We start from the raw sequence: 14,694 nt of genomic DNA, 5'->3' as shown, positions 1-14,694 counted from the left end.
CAGCCTGCAGCATAATGTAACATTGGAAAAAAAAACATGATCTGTCAATCCAAACACGGCCTTTCGATGATACAAAAAAGCGCGGTTAGTTCTCGACCCGCACAACACTCACCCATCTGCAAGCCCCCAAAAAGCCCGAGAAGATTGGTACGAAACAATATATTCAAAACAAATGTGCTATCTACCATTGTAACAGATAACTCGCACATTTCTCGGTACTCCTGACCATACCTGACGCATACTCTCGGTACGCGTCGTCGTCATACAGTCGACAGCGCACGTAACGTGTCAAAAACCGCTTCAGAAGTTCCGTACTTTAATTTACAAACAACAGCCGACGCGTAGAGAACGGATTCCGGAATCGCCCATACACCGCGGTTCGAAACACGATTCCAACTCCGCATGCCACTCAGTTCCAACCGCGCTTCACTCTCGGGCAGAGAACAGCACCAGCTCGACCCGGACACCACCCCGGGCCGGGTGGTGACCCGCGCGCAGGATCCGGCCGTTCACCAGGTACACGGAATGCATTCAACTGTCTCCAACAGCGACAACGTTCGAACGGACGCGCTGCGTTCGGGAGCTCAACGCAGAAGTGAGTCAGGCGGGCCGCTTCACACAATGTCTTGGAATATCATCTGGCGACCTCAGCCCAATGGGGGAGGGGGGGGGGGGCGCGGCGCCCAGCCGCTCGATAACACGCTCGACTACACGTAACCAACGATGGGAACGTGCCGAAACTAGTCACCGGCGTGGAAGACGCACTGCAGGACGGAATCCGCACCTCCGATCAGATGAACGCCATCCTGGTGATCCTGCCCATCATTCTCAAACTTCCCTTACATGCCACACCCTCACACAGGTAAAAATGGTAATAAAACAGCGTCTTCACTATGCGCCTGCGAACCGGGCGCATCCTCGAAGTCAAGAGGCTCTATGCATATGCTAGTAATGCATACCTACACCCTGGACGGCAATAGCGAGACTCCTCGGCGCCTACGTCAGTCACGTGGTCGCACAACCGTTGCAAGACTCGGCAGTATCGAAAACAGCAACAAACCACTCCGGGAAAACACCTTTTTGTTCTAACTCATCTACCTACCATCTCCCGCCCCGCCTGTTTGTTTGATTTCTCACGTTTGGGACGCTTGGTTAGAGGTCGCATTAACCTAACTGCCTGACACCGACACGTGCGGAATAAGCCACGTGACGTTGGCGTTGCTGACGCCATGTTGGTACATCAGCTGAGGTTGAGTATCGCGCTGCTGTCCACCTCCGACGGGCCACGGCCTGCCCAGAAAGCTACAACGTCCGATCGACCGACCTCGTCCGTCTCCTTCACGTCATACAAGTGACTTTCAAGTCATCTCTTGTCGCTGACTGGTCACCCGACCTACGCAGACTTCTCTGATTGGTCGCTGTCGACCGCATACATCACCGATTGGGTGACTTTCTAAAACCGGCTCTTTCCATTGGCCATCAGCCCTTGCAGCACCCCCTCATTGGATTTTTTCTTAGCACTAATAACCTCAAATCGACGTGTCGACATCCGATTGGTCAGCTACTTCCCAAAGAAGTCAATGATTGGATGATAGCCGTAGTTGACGCGGTCCTCGGGCGGCTGGTTGCGCGGCGGCGCCGGCGGCGGCGGTGGCAGCACAGACGGCACCTGGTACGTCTCCGAACCGCTCGCGTCGACACGGTCCAATCTGCTGGCCGAGGTCGGGGTCACAGTCAAGCCGGCGCCCTCAGGCGAGCCGCCAGCGGCGGCGCCTGGTCACAGTCTTTACTAACTCTTGCCAGTGTACAGGTAAATGCCATATTATTTTGTATTTTTCAACAGTCTGAGACCCATGGTCACGTTAAAATAATACTAAGTATAATATTGCTACTTTATCAGAGAAGGCAGTAAGTTGTATAGATGGAACTCCCAGAGCTCCTCAGTCTCCGAACCAAACCGAACAAAATAATCTTCGGAAAAGTTGTCAGCAGCAGTCTAGCATCTGCTCAGGATCAGCACGCATAGGCATTTAGCCAAAAGCCCACCGGTAGTCACCCGTCCATGGTCAACCCCATATGTCTTTACGAAGTGAGGAACGGGCTCAGCATAGCCTCGTGAGAAAAATAAAATCTGTTCGGTGGTCAAGGTCCGAAGCAGGTGCCAGTTGCGCTAAAACAGGCATCCCCCCTCAGCAGATCGTCATATTACGACGCAACCAGACATCGCCACAATCATCGCAACCAGTATTCTTACCTTCGTCGTATTTCGTTGGAATCCGTCTGCAAAGAAAAAATAGAAGTGAGATTAAGCACTGTAAGCACGCCGTGACATTTCTAATAGGCATCAACTTGAGCCCTATGACCTTATTTGCGTTCTGTTCGTTTACACGATCTCTGAAAGAACGGAACAACAGCTGTGATCACCGGCCACCGTATAACCGATCACCGTGTAACCGATCACGCCTCATTTCGTGAGCAAGGTACAAGCAAAAAAGTATACATACGTACCAAAAAAGCACAAGCTATGTTTCAGTCAGCCCACGGTCAGCATGAAGCATAACGGTTCTGTGGTAAGCTACGGAATCAGAGCAGGCTCCAGACCTGGCTTCAAAGGCTCAACGCCACGCGCGATCCCCGCGTCAGAGCGTTACGCGAGATCGGAGATCGTGTCGCGAAATTAGAGAGAGTTCTGACCAGGATTCTGTCGCCGAAATTGAGTGAGTTCTGACCGGGATTCTGTCGCCGAAATTGCCGTAGAACTGGTCCTCCGGCGCGCCACCCAGGCCCGGGATCTGGATCGGTGAGTCCCGCACCACGTCTGCCGAGGGAGGTTCGGGTCACTGGCTGGGAGGCCGCCGTCGCATACATCCACCCATCGTTTAGACGCACAGATCACCCCCCACAGCCGCACAGGTCACCCTCCACAGCCGCATAGAGCACCCTCCACAGCCGAACAGGTCACCCTCCACAGCCGCATAGAGCACTCTCCAGTCTCACAGATCACCCTCCGCAACCGCACAGAGCACCTTCCACAGCCGCACACATCACCATCCACAACCGCACAGAGCACCTTCCACAGCCGCACACATCACCCTCCACAGCCGCACAGATGAACTTCGACAGCCGCGCAGAGCACTCTCCACAACCGCACAGAGCACCTTCCACAGCCACCCAGACCACCCTCCATTGCCGCACAGATCAATCTCGACAGCTGCACAGATCACCATCACCAGCAGGACAGATCGTTCACGTTCCGAGACTCAGTTTACACTCAGTTTCTGTTCATAGGGTCCTCAGATCTGCAGACCATTGCACGGGCAGGGCGCCCACACATAGAGCAGACTGGCAACATATGGCTGATTATACAAACGAGGGCAGATCATGCACATTCAAATAAACCACGTACTAAAGGGCATCCCATTGACGCATGCATGTTAGACGTTGATGTTTGGAGAGATAACTCGACCAACAGATCATCAACAGACCACCAGCAGATGGATTATTCGCATGCACATAACGGTCTAGGTGTAATGGTGGCTCGTGGAAGGATGTATCACCTTGGAATATATCACGAATGTGGGGTCCACACATAACGGTCATACTGTTTCATAGCGAAAATCGTCTTTACATGGGAGCTAATGACGCACAATCGAACAAACCATCTACGCACCAATAGGAACTTTTCAAGTACAATTTGTTTTTAATGCATTACATTTTCTAAGCGTGTGTCCTTGGGGGCATGTCTTTCCAGAATCCTCATGATGTAGAGCAGGCGGCAGATGAAGTAGTAACACTGTCTGTGTTTGCTATCAGTCATCTTTCTGCCCCCCCCCCCCCTCGTGCGCATCATCTGGACAACAGGAGTAAACGATGGGAGAAACGTTCAGCACAGCCTGCGATAGCTCAGGACAGGTTCCAGCAACGGTAAGGACAAGAGCGATCCTGTGTCTCAGTCATTACGTTAGAAAATCACGAACACCTACCACTCAGACTCATCTCTGCTCTGCCCCTGTCTCAAAATGGCGGGGAGACCAGCACACTGCTGGCCTAGCCTGGGTTTGGGCTAAGGTCGGTGCTGCGGGGCGTTACGACACTGCTAAACACTGACCTTGTTTGCGTCCGAGTCAGAGCAGGTACGGTGGGAAGGCCAGCACACCGCCAATACTGACCTTGTTCAGGTTTGGGTCCGGGCCGGTCCGGCGGCAGTTAGTAAACCGCTAACACTGACGTGGCTCAGGTTTGGGTCGGGGTCGGTACGGCGGGAAGGTCAGAACACCGCTAAATACCGACCTTGTTCAGGTTTGGGTCGGGGACGGTACGGCAGCAGTTAGTACACCGCCAACACTGACGTTGCTCAGGTTTGGGTCGGGGTCGGTACGGCGGGAAGGTCAGAACACCGCTAAATACCGACCTTGTTCAGGTTTGGGTCAGGGGCGGTAGACAGCAGTTAGTACACCGCTAACACTGACCTTGCTCAGGTTTGGGTCGGGGTCGGTACGGCGGGAAGGTCACCACTGGTCGGCGGCGCCGGGTCGGTCGCAGACGACTGATCCCCCTGTACCTGTGGAGTGTCGAGTTTCCTCAGTCATTACCCGCCACGCCGCTCGGGCAAAACGGTTCAAAGGCACGGCAGTAGGCATGACGTTCGCTATGATTTAATAGATAGGTAGTAGGTCGTGCGATTATGCTGTTACACTATATCACAGCATACCAGCCACCGCACTTGACGTACAAGGCAGATGATGCATTTTGCGATGAGTCCTGATGGCTAAGCCGTAAGGGAGTCGAATTCCGCTGAATATACACAGCTAGTGATGTGTTAATTTATGGCATTGGATGACGAACCAACTGCGTACACCACTAGCCACTCGTCTGCCCTGTGCACATCTCCACGATTGCAAATATGGGCGGTGAACTAGTTTGCCCTGTCTGGTGCGGAAACGGCGCGTTTTCATCGAGTTTCTAATTATATCGCACGAACGTGCACCGCATTTTTATGATTCTTTTCAAGGATCATTGCTATGCAGTTTTCCAAAATTAAGGGGCGGACTAATACAGGCTACACTTATAGGCTAACCTAATAGGCTAACAATTGGGTCAGAGGCTACATTAATAAAGGCTGAAATCGGCGGGAGAATAATACTATTTCTTTATTCAACCAGCTTATACTAACCGAATAGCCCAAATGTTCTTGTTGCGCACCAATATTAATGGCAACACCTAAGAACGCTTGGAGCACTAAGAGGCGAACATTTTGAAAGTGAGTCCCAGAAGATTACGAGTAAAAGACAATGAAAAGAAAGCAACGATGACCAAGAACACCTGGCTTTCGCTCGGTAAACATTTCCAAAAATTAACATCAAGTGGTGCTATCCTTAAATTTAGCCCAGCCGTGCTGGGCGGCTAAGACCTTCATCCGACCTTGACCGGCGAGGCATGAACAGCGGCGCCGCTGGTCGTCATGGCGACGCGGCCTCACCTCCTGGTGGTGGTGGGCGGCTCGGTGGTGGTGGTGGGGAGCGTCGTGGTGGTGGTGGTGGTGGTTGTGGTAGTGGTGGTGGTGGTGGTGGTCGGCGGGATCAGCGCCGGGCTGGGCTGGCGGGACGGCCGGTCCACCTCCTCGAATGGCCGGCGGGACCGGCCGCCGCTGCCTGCGGCGATACGGTCAGTCCACCAACCGCCGGCACGTCATGACGCTCTCGAACATGTCAACACACAGCATACTGTGCTGGGAAAGAGATGAGCCTGAAGGCTTTGGTCATGTCGCGTTAGTTCCTGACCGATGCCTTCCGTCTTGACAGTCCTGACCGGCCGTCTGAGACCGTTCATTCAAAAAGCGGTATGCACCGCAAATACTATTGCTGTCATTTCCACACTGCTATGTAGGCGTGCAGTTTTTGCAACTTGGTAGTTCAATTTCGCCAGCTTGGGGAAGACTCCACGGAACGGGAAGTGTGGCAGAGAGCTTTGAGAATACTGTTGAGAATACTGAGAGCTTTGAGAATACTGTTTTAGGGCTCGTTATATTGACTGTAAGGATAGGCTTGAGCGAGGGCATGTCAAGCAATCACCAGGACCAGCCATGGCCCACCGGCCAGCAAATGGCGTATATTGTGTCGGCATTGGAATGGGACGACTGAAACCTCCTGGAAGATCAAGGCCTCACGCAAGAGAGGAAGCGACACGACAGTGTAAACTGGCCTCTTAAACAGGAGGATATTTTACCCACAGTGGGCACTCAGTTGGGGCCTTAAAGAAAGTTCAAGATCCGATATAGTAAATGCCGTCAGATAAGATGATGATTATCTTTAACTTGATGGCCGCTGCTTCTATCTCCCCTTCTGGATGCCACCAATTGTTCCGCTGCTGATCAGTTAACGAGCCGCCGCATTACACGGGCAGCCGGAGGAAGACACATACCGTTGGTGGTGTCCACCCGCTCGTGGATGGTGGACTGGGCACGGCCACCGATGGCAGCGCCGCCCAGCGGCGGGTACACGTAAGCGTAGCCCTGGATGTGGCAGCTGCAGGCCACCGGCACCTGCGGCACGCGCAAGGTCACACCACTGCACAGAGAATGCACAAGCCCCGGCACCTGGGGCACACGTTCGGTCACATCACTGCGCGGAGGAGAACATACAGGCCCCGGCGCACGTGGCACGCGCTCGGTCGCACCACTGCGCGGAGGAGAACATACAAGCCCCGGCGCACGTGGCACGCGTTCGGTCGCACCACTGCGCGGAGGAGAAACATGGCACGCGCACGTGGCACGCGCTCGGTCACAACACTGCGCGGAGGTGACCTCGCTGCAGCAACGCTCGAAATAAGCTCGCAATGTCCTGCTTTCAGAAACAATTCATAACTCTGCCGGTGTGCAAGGCGCTGCTTCATCTAACATGCTAGCCGCCTAACCGCAGAGACGCTTGCTATCCCCTGGGGGGTAAGGTCTGTGTTTCACAGGACTGCACCAGAGCACTTATGAAGCCAGCCACATCGCACGGAAGTCGAACGCTGCACGCCGCCGCAAGCTCAACGCTGTAAGACGCAGCTGACCGAGGCGGTGATTCAGTCGGCCGGCCGCGTGTCCCGACGGCGCGGGTTCGGCCCCGGCCGCCCTCACCTTGAAGATGTCCATGTGCAGGCCGCGCTGTTCGTCCCAGCTGAGCAGGCGGTGGTAGTTGGAGACCTGCGAGCACTGCGACTTGTAGTGGTGCGACACGTAACTGCAGGAGCCGCCCGGACGCCTGAGGGCGGAACAGCGCACTAGTCAGACGGGTGAGACTACCAACGCCTCAGGGTGGAACAGCACACTCGTCAGACAGGTGGGACTATCGGCGCCTGAGGCGCACTCATCAGACAGGTGGGACTACCAGCGCCTGAGGGCGGAACAGCCCATTAGTCATACAGGTGGGGCCATCGACGCCTGAGGGCGGAACAGCGCACCAGTCAGACAGGTGCGACTACCAGCGCCTGAGGGCGGAACAGCGCACCAGTCAGACAGAGAGAGACTATCGACGCCTGTGGACGGAACAGCGCACTAGTCAGACAGGTGCGACTACCAGCGCCTGAGGACGGGACAGCGCACCAGTCAGACAGGTGCGACTACCAGCGCCTGAGGGCGGAACGCGCACCAGTCAGACAGGAGAGACTATCGACGCCTGAGGGCGGAACAGCGCACCAGTCAGACAGGTGCGACTACCAGCGCCTGAGGGCGGAACAGCGCACCAGTCAGACAGGTGCGACTACCAGCGCCTGAGGGCGGAACAGCGCACTAGTCAGACAGGAGAGACTATCGACGCCTGTGGACGAAACAGCGCACCAGTCAGACAGTTGGGACCATCGGTACCTGAGGGCGGAAAGCGCACCAGTCAGACAGGTGGGACCATCGACGCCTGAGGGCGGAACAGCGCACTAGTCAGACAGGTGCGACTACCAACGCCTGAGGGCGGAACAGCGCACTAGTCAGACAGGAGAGACTATCGACGCCTGTGGACGAAACAGCGCACCAGTCAGACAGGAGAGACTATCGACGCCTGTGGACGGAACAGCGCACCAGTCAGACAGGAGAGACTATCGACGCCTGTGGACGGAACAGCGCGTTAGTCAGACAGTTGGGACCATCGGTACCTGAGGGCGGAAAGCGCACCAGTCAGACGGATGGGGCTATGGATGCGAATGGGAAAACTATCTCTGAGTAAAGCGTCGATCCTCGCACAGTGATGAGACACATGCAGTACAGGAATCTTTTGCACGGAGTATGAGACGCATAGAAAATATACTGCATGTACAGGACACAGAAGGCGCACCAAGAACACATACCGAACAAAGTAAACCCAAACAGAATATGTTGCTTTCGTATCGCAGGACGCATTAAGTTCTACCTAACTGCATTATCTGACCCGCCTTGATATCACCAAGGTAAGCATCTATCAGTTGCATTACCATAGGTAAGAATGAATCGCAGCGCTCTAAAAGGCAACGAAAGTTCTTAATGTGATAAAAACCGATGCTGGTGCGCACGGCAATGCTCTGGTTTTGTTCATCACGGCGTGATAGCAGGGTGGGGCAATTTCATCACTCTCAACCGCGCAAACGCATTGTTATTGTCTTTTAAGTGGCGTGTTGAGCTGCTCAGCACAAACTAGTGTGACTAATATATGCTCTTTCTGGACAAACACATCCAACTTTGGGTCTTCCATTCCAATGGCTAACAAAATACCTCATGCGTTCAAGCTAAAAACAGCCCCTGTCCCATAGCTACAACTCCGATGTAAAGCGTGCCTACTGCGAGCCATGATCACAGCGCGGGTAACCGATACAACCCAGCAATGATCGGCGTCAGTCAGAGGGTGTGTCTCGCTTCCTGCTGCTCTCTCGCCAGCCGGCCTCTTGTCACTCACATGCACTTCTCCATGCGCAGTGTCTGTGTGTAGCGGTCCATGTTGACGATGAACTTCCACTCGCCCTTGCTGTTCTTGGCGCGCTTGGGTCGCGCGTACTTGACCTCGGAGGGGCACAGGTAGCCGCCGTCCTGAGCAAAGTCGCGATGCGAGTGGGATTCGATCCCGCGCCGCTCCGTCTGCGTCCGGCTGGGAGGGAGAGAACGCTGTCAGTCCGGCCAAGGGCTCGATAGAGAGAACGCAGATGACTTGCGCGTGTAAAGAGTCCCCACTGAGCGCGTGATCACCACTCAAGACGGTCGGCGGCTTCCTGCCGAAACCCCTTCTTGTTCTCTCACCTTTCACCTCTTACCTTTCACCTCTCACCTCTCATTTATCACCCCTCGCTGCCAGAGTAGTGTGTATAGTCGCACTGCTCCTCGCGGCGTTTTCCCCCTCTCACTGCCGAAGAAGTGCCTGTAGCTCTGGATCCCCCGCGGCGTTCTCACCTCTCACTGCCAAAGTAGTGTGTGTAGCTGTGGATCTCCCCGCGGCGTTCTCACCTCTCACTGCCAAAGTAGTGTGTGTAGCTGTGGATTTCCCCGCGGCGTTCTCACCTCCCACTGCCAAAGAAGTGTGTGTAGCTGTGGATCTCCCCGCGGCGTTCTCACCTCTCACTGCCAAAGAAGTGTGTGTAGCTGTGGATTTCCCCGCGGCGTTCTCACCTCTCACTGCCAAAGTAGTGTGTGTAGCTGTGGATTTCCCCCGCGGCGTTCTCACCCTCTCACTGCCAAGTAGTGTGTGTAGCTGTGGATTTCCCCCGCGGCGCTCTCACCTCTCACTGCCAAAGTAGTGTGTGTAGTCGTAGAGCTCCTCCTGCTGGCTACTGACGCCCTCCACCAGCACGTCGGCGCTCTGTTCGCGTACCTCGGCGAACATGGCGTCCACCAGCGGCCGCTCCACGTTCAGAGAGGCGCGGATCGCGTCCCTGCGGGCACCGACAGGTGGCGCTGCAGTCAACAGGCGGCGCCACCGTCGGCAGGGACGTGCGGTGGGGGTCGGCGGCGAGTGGAATCGAGCGACCGATCAGAGTTACCAGAGGTGAGAAGAGGGGTGGACAGATTGTTTCTTGGACCGAGCGGCGTTCGTAAGCTCAGCAACGACAGCCGTCCACCTTAAGATCCATTGGTATCCAGATCCGAGGTGGCTGAAGATCACGATACAAGTACACATCCAAGTTGACGTACGAGGCACATTTGAGCACATCGTTTGATCCATGGGTGGTCTAGGGCATTACGCCAAGAAAACAAATGGTCTCCAAATTGACGAACATTTCAAAGCGCCGCCAGTGCCAGGATGTTTCATCCCTGTTTAGCAGTCTCCAGCTGACTGCGGGAGCCGCTGTGACATCTCTGAGAGTTGTACCACCCAACATGGTGCCCCTCAATCCCCCACCTCCTGATAGTCGTACCACCCAACATGGTGTCCCTCGCCGTCCTGGGAATCATACCACCCGGCGTATTGCCCGACACCCTCTTTCCCACTCATTCCACCAGCCAAGTGAAATCACGACCCTTCACATCGATCGATAACCTCTCAAGATTTTCTAACTGATCAACCTTGCAAGGCTGCCCCAGCTGCTTGCGTCAGTCGCCGCTACACCGCCAGCGTGAACTCCGCGCCGCGCCCGGGATTTGAACCCGAGCCCTCAGCCTGGCACGCCTCGCGCCAGACCACTGACCGCGGGTAGATGCTGGAGTCGAGGCAGATGTCATCGGCGTAGAAGTCACACTCGCGCCGCACCACCACGCCCAGGTCGTTGTTGACCGGTCGGAATGGCGTGAAGCTGGAGCCGCCGAAGTCGATGTCCTGCGAGCAGGCAACGGTCAGTGGGTGGCGTAGCTGCCTAAATTTGTGAGCGGCCGTCGGGCGAGATGACGCATTTCAACTGGCTGCGGCAGGGGGTACCGTGGCTGTCTTGCTGCCACCTACTCGCCAGGTGCCTTGCCGAGGTGGGAATGATTCAAAACAGTTGTGTCGAAAGAAAATCGAAGACCACTTATTTTCAGGCATTTTTCTACTCCACAAACGCGATTGACCTTATGACAAATGACCGCGAATGTGAACAATGTGAACGAACAAACGACTGGTGCGAATGACCTGATGAATATGAAAAAGGTAATGACCAGACATTTTGCTTGGTACACAGCATGCGGATGCTAACACAAAATTGTCTGGGCTGTGGCAGTCACGCATGGCGTACGCTTGATGTTGGACTGCAAAGAGATGCTGGAACCCGACGCCTATGCCGCTTGAGATGCCTTCAGCTGCGCGCCCAGACATTCCTCCTTCATTTGAACATATTGGGGACGTATTACACGCTGAGTGTGACACGACCTCGGCTCCGACCCCAGTGAACTGCGTCAGGCTTAGTTGCCATTAGCGTCCCCCGTCACCCGCAGCAACCACAGCTCCGCCTCCCCACTCGTGACCTACGCTAGATCTGAGCTCCACCAGCACGACACTTCCCTCCCATGTGTCACCACCTCCCCTGCCCCTCCCACGGGTGACCCACGCTGGGCTGGAAGCGCGAGCCGTCGGGCGGGCCGAAGTCGATGGGGCGCCGCAGGCCGGGCGCCGGGCCGGGGCCGGGCGCCGGGCGGCTCGGCGGCTCGGCAGCGAACGGCGGCCGGCCGAACGGCGGCGGCCGGCGCGGCGTCTCGTCCGGCCGCCGTCGCTCGCTCTCCTGCTGGCGCTCCTCGCCGTGCGGATGACGGTGGCCTCCGTGGTCGCCTGCCGATAGACACGGCTCAGTGGGGCGAAAGCCGGGGGCAGCCACATGGAGGTGCACGGACACACATCGAGATCTTTGATCGAGATCCCTGATTGAGGATGTTGTTGAAGGTTCATCTCGAACCTTTTTGATTGGATTGATTTCCGGGATCAGCGCCCGTGCTAAGCAGCGATTGTTGCGTGAGCCCTGGTCCCACTACCCGATCGTAAATTTCCTGGTCAACGCAGATCATTACGTGTCGAAAGCCTAACATGTCACAATAATGAGCACTGTCATTCCTGCCCTTTAAGGCCATCCGATCTTTCGCATGGGCGCTGCCACCAGCCGCAGACCATACTAGTCAGGAACAACGAGTGAACGCCAAAAGCTACTAGAACTCACCCCGCAACGGGTGGGTTAACCCGGTGGCAGGCGTTTTAACCAGCTGAGCTCTCCGGAATGGTCATACTAGGGCAGGTTTGTTTACTTTTCATTTATTTCTTGCCTATCCAGGGCATTGCCATCGCACTCTGACACTCTTTGCTGGTTTTTTGACAGTATTGTGCATTCAAATGCTGGATGTACGTAAATATATCTACCAGAAGGCAATGTAAGCCGACCTTCCACCTGATTGGCAGTCGGCACTGACCTGGCGGATGTCGGTGGCTAACCGGCGGCCGACGACCTTCGGGTGGGCGACGTGGCTGGTCGTGATTGGGTGGTGGTCGGCGCCGCTGGTCTTGATTGGGTGGTGAGCGCCTGGGCGGCGGCTCCTGATTGGCGTTGGGACCGCGTCGCCGGCTGCCATGGCGACCGGGTCGCTTGTTGGCCGGTGCACCGACAGGGAAAGGAGGCGGGAAGACGGATGACTTGATGTCGGTGGCGTGGCTCGGTGGGGGCGGCAGCTGGATGACACCTTCGCCCGGTACGTTGAACAGGAACGGAGCAGGCGCTGGCTTAGAAGCTGCGGTTGATACCAGATTGACCGTCAGAGCATAACAATCATATATATATATATATATATATATATATATAAAACAAATATATATATATATATATATATATATAAACAGATAGTTCATTTGTCCGCTCTCCTGATCTAGAAGGGTTCTTATGCTTATTAAACCAACATGCACAGCAGGTAAGCGTAACAACTGCGAACATGGTCAATTCATACATTATTTACAGGATACATAATGGCATTTCCTGCACCGCAGGAGAAAATTGGACGCCGTTTTCAGTTGATCAATTATTCACTATCTACTAGTCAACATTGAGGCACCAGTTACTCTTTCGGAGGTGCGTTGTGCTTGGTACAAATCATTACACCCCGGCTTAGGGTGACCATTCTCTTCCGGCCGGTCTCGGCGGGCGCGGCGTACAGCGATTACGAGCCCCGCTGCTCGGCAATGGTATTCATAATGGCGACGGACATGACCTTACAAATCAACGGACATGTACCATGAACATGAACATGTAACATGAAAATGTGACGAAGGCCTGCCCCAAAAAGTCGCGCTGGCAGCTGGTAGAACTGCTCTCTGTTGTGTCACTTATATTGGCGTCGTAATCGTCTCAAATTTGGAGAACACTTAACGCAATTGAAAACAAAATTAGTGTCAAATAATGCAGGGAAATCTTAAATGGCCATGAACTGTCCAAAGTTCAACAGCATTTTTGTCTGGTAAAAATACCACGCTTCTCTTCCAAGCTATAAAACGCTTAAAGCAAACCAGTGTCAGAAGCGTGTTGCTGCATTCTTATTTGCAGAAAAATGGTTTATTGTTCTGTTCTCAACATCCAACCCGAATGACAAGTCGTAACCAATCGGCCGCCATCCGTCAATTTTCGTATCACGCCGCAGACCGAAGAGGAAATAGGAGCTGCGCTAACGAATCCAAGAGGGAGGGGGGGGGGGGGGGGGGGGGGGAGAGGGAACAATGAGTGATAGGCATTCTCAACAAGATGGTGACAGAGCAGACATTTCCCTTTCAAGCCGGATTTTTTTTTAAAAAAGGATGCTGCCTTTTTGCCATGGGTCTCGCCATGATGAGGTACTGAAGCTGCACATGACCGACCCACATGCTTTGTGGGAACTACAGGTGAGCCCCCGCCCGAAAAAAACGTTGTCCAGGTCAGAGATTTACGAGGTGGACATACGCAAATATAAATAGTTCATAAACAGGCGGTACTAAACTCAGTTTTCCCGGGGGTTTCTTAAACTGCATTTCGGTTGCGTGACATGTTCGCCGAGTATCTCGTTTTGGAGGTACAACATGGCATACAACATGACATTCAAGAACTGACTGGTTTCTTGCCCATCACGGGTGAGGGTGAATCCCTAACACCACGGTCAGGCCCCGAACACCACGGCCAGGCCCATTCCTGCAAAGCACAGCAGTCTGCTCGCCCTCGTTGCACCAATCCACGTTAGACTGCGCACAAGCTCTCCCGCAGCCTGACGCCGCCGCTACGCACCCAGCGCGGACTGGACGTCCAGACGATGCTCTGGCGGCGTGCGACCGAAGCCGGGCGGCGGCAGCTGAAACATAGGTCAGCTGTCAGCGCTCAGCGGCACGTGCTGCAGCGCGTCACGTTTGCCGCGTGCGTCTGAGATCGCGGAGAGGTCGTGGTCCACTGTTGGTGTGCTAGGTGGTTTGGATCATTACCCTCCTGTGTGTTAGGTTGTTTGGACCAAACGCCGGCTTCGCTAATCAATTCTAGTCAAGGTGAAATGAAAAGCATAGGTCAGAATAGTAACAACATAATTGGAGGCTGAAGACTCACAAAACGGAAGCTTATAGGTGGCATTAGCAACGCAATGTTTGCGAAGGAGGAGATAATTAGCATGAGGAGAACGGAAATCAACCAGTGGATAGACATGCCTACAGTCAACGAAATACGCCAGCTGTTGCCATCGGCTTCAAGACATTACAAAAAATGAAACTAGCGAATGGTGTCACTGTTCTGGCCCCTGCAGTGTGGACGCGCACTCATCTTGGGTGGCTCATTTTCCCTTTCTGCAATCGCACACATGATTAT

The 14,694-nt window shown here is 54.6% G+C and overlaps 2 long non-coding RNA genes across 2 annotated transcripts; both read right to left on the bottom strand.

Moving 5' to 3' along the window:
• Positions 1 to 142: 142 nt before the first annotated feature.
• LOC119104483 (uncharacterized) lies at positions 143 to 5,521 on the bottom strand. Its single transcript, XR_005094943.1, has 5 exons — positions 5,480 to 5,521; positions 4,470 to 4,561; positions 2,730 to 2,818; positions 2,255 to 2,280; positions 143 to 1,709 (listed from the first exon to the last, which is right to left on the bottom strand). It is a non-coding gene; the product is annotated as an uncharacterized LOC119104483 (long non-coding RNA).
• Positions 5,522 to 11,614: 6,093 nt separating this feature from the next.
• Positions 11,615 to 14,160, bottom strand: LOC119104482 (uncharacterized). Its single transcript, XR_005094942.1, has 3 exons — positions 14,131 to 14,160; positions 12,302 to 12,616; positions 11,615 to 11,672 (listed from the first exon to the last, which is right to left on the bottom strand). It is a non-coding gene; the product is annotated as an uncharacterized LOC119104482 (long non-coding RNA).
• Positions 14,161 to 14,694: the final 534 nt, after the last annotated feature.

Source organism: Pollicipes pollicipes, unplaced genomic scaffold, assembly GCF_011947565.3.
Source record: "Pollicipes pollicipes isolate AB1234 unplaced genomic scaffold, Ppol_2.1 Scaffold_6052;HRSCAF=7182_pilon_pilon_pilon, whole genome shotgun sequence".
Taxonomy (NCBI): Eukaryota; Metazoa; Arthropoda; class Thecostraca; order Pollicipedomorpha; family Pollicipedidae; genus Pollicipes; species Pollicipes pollicipes.
The sequence above is the reverse complement of the archived record's forward strand: the minus strand, read 5'-3'. Positions and strand labels throughout refer to the sequence as shown.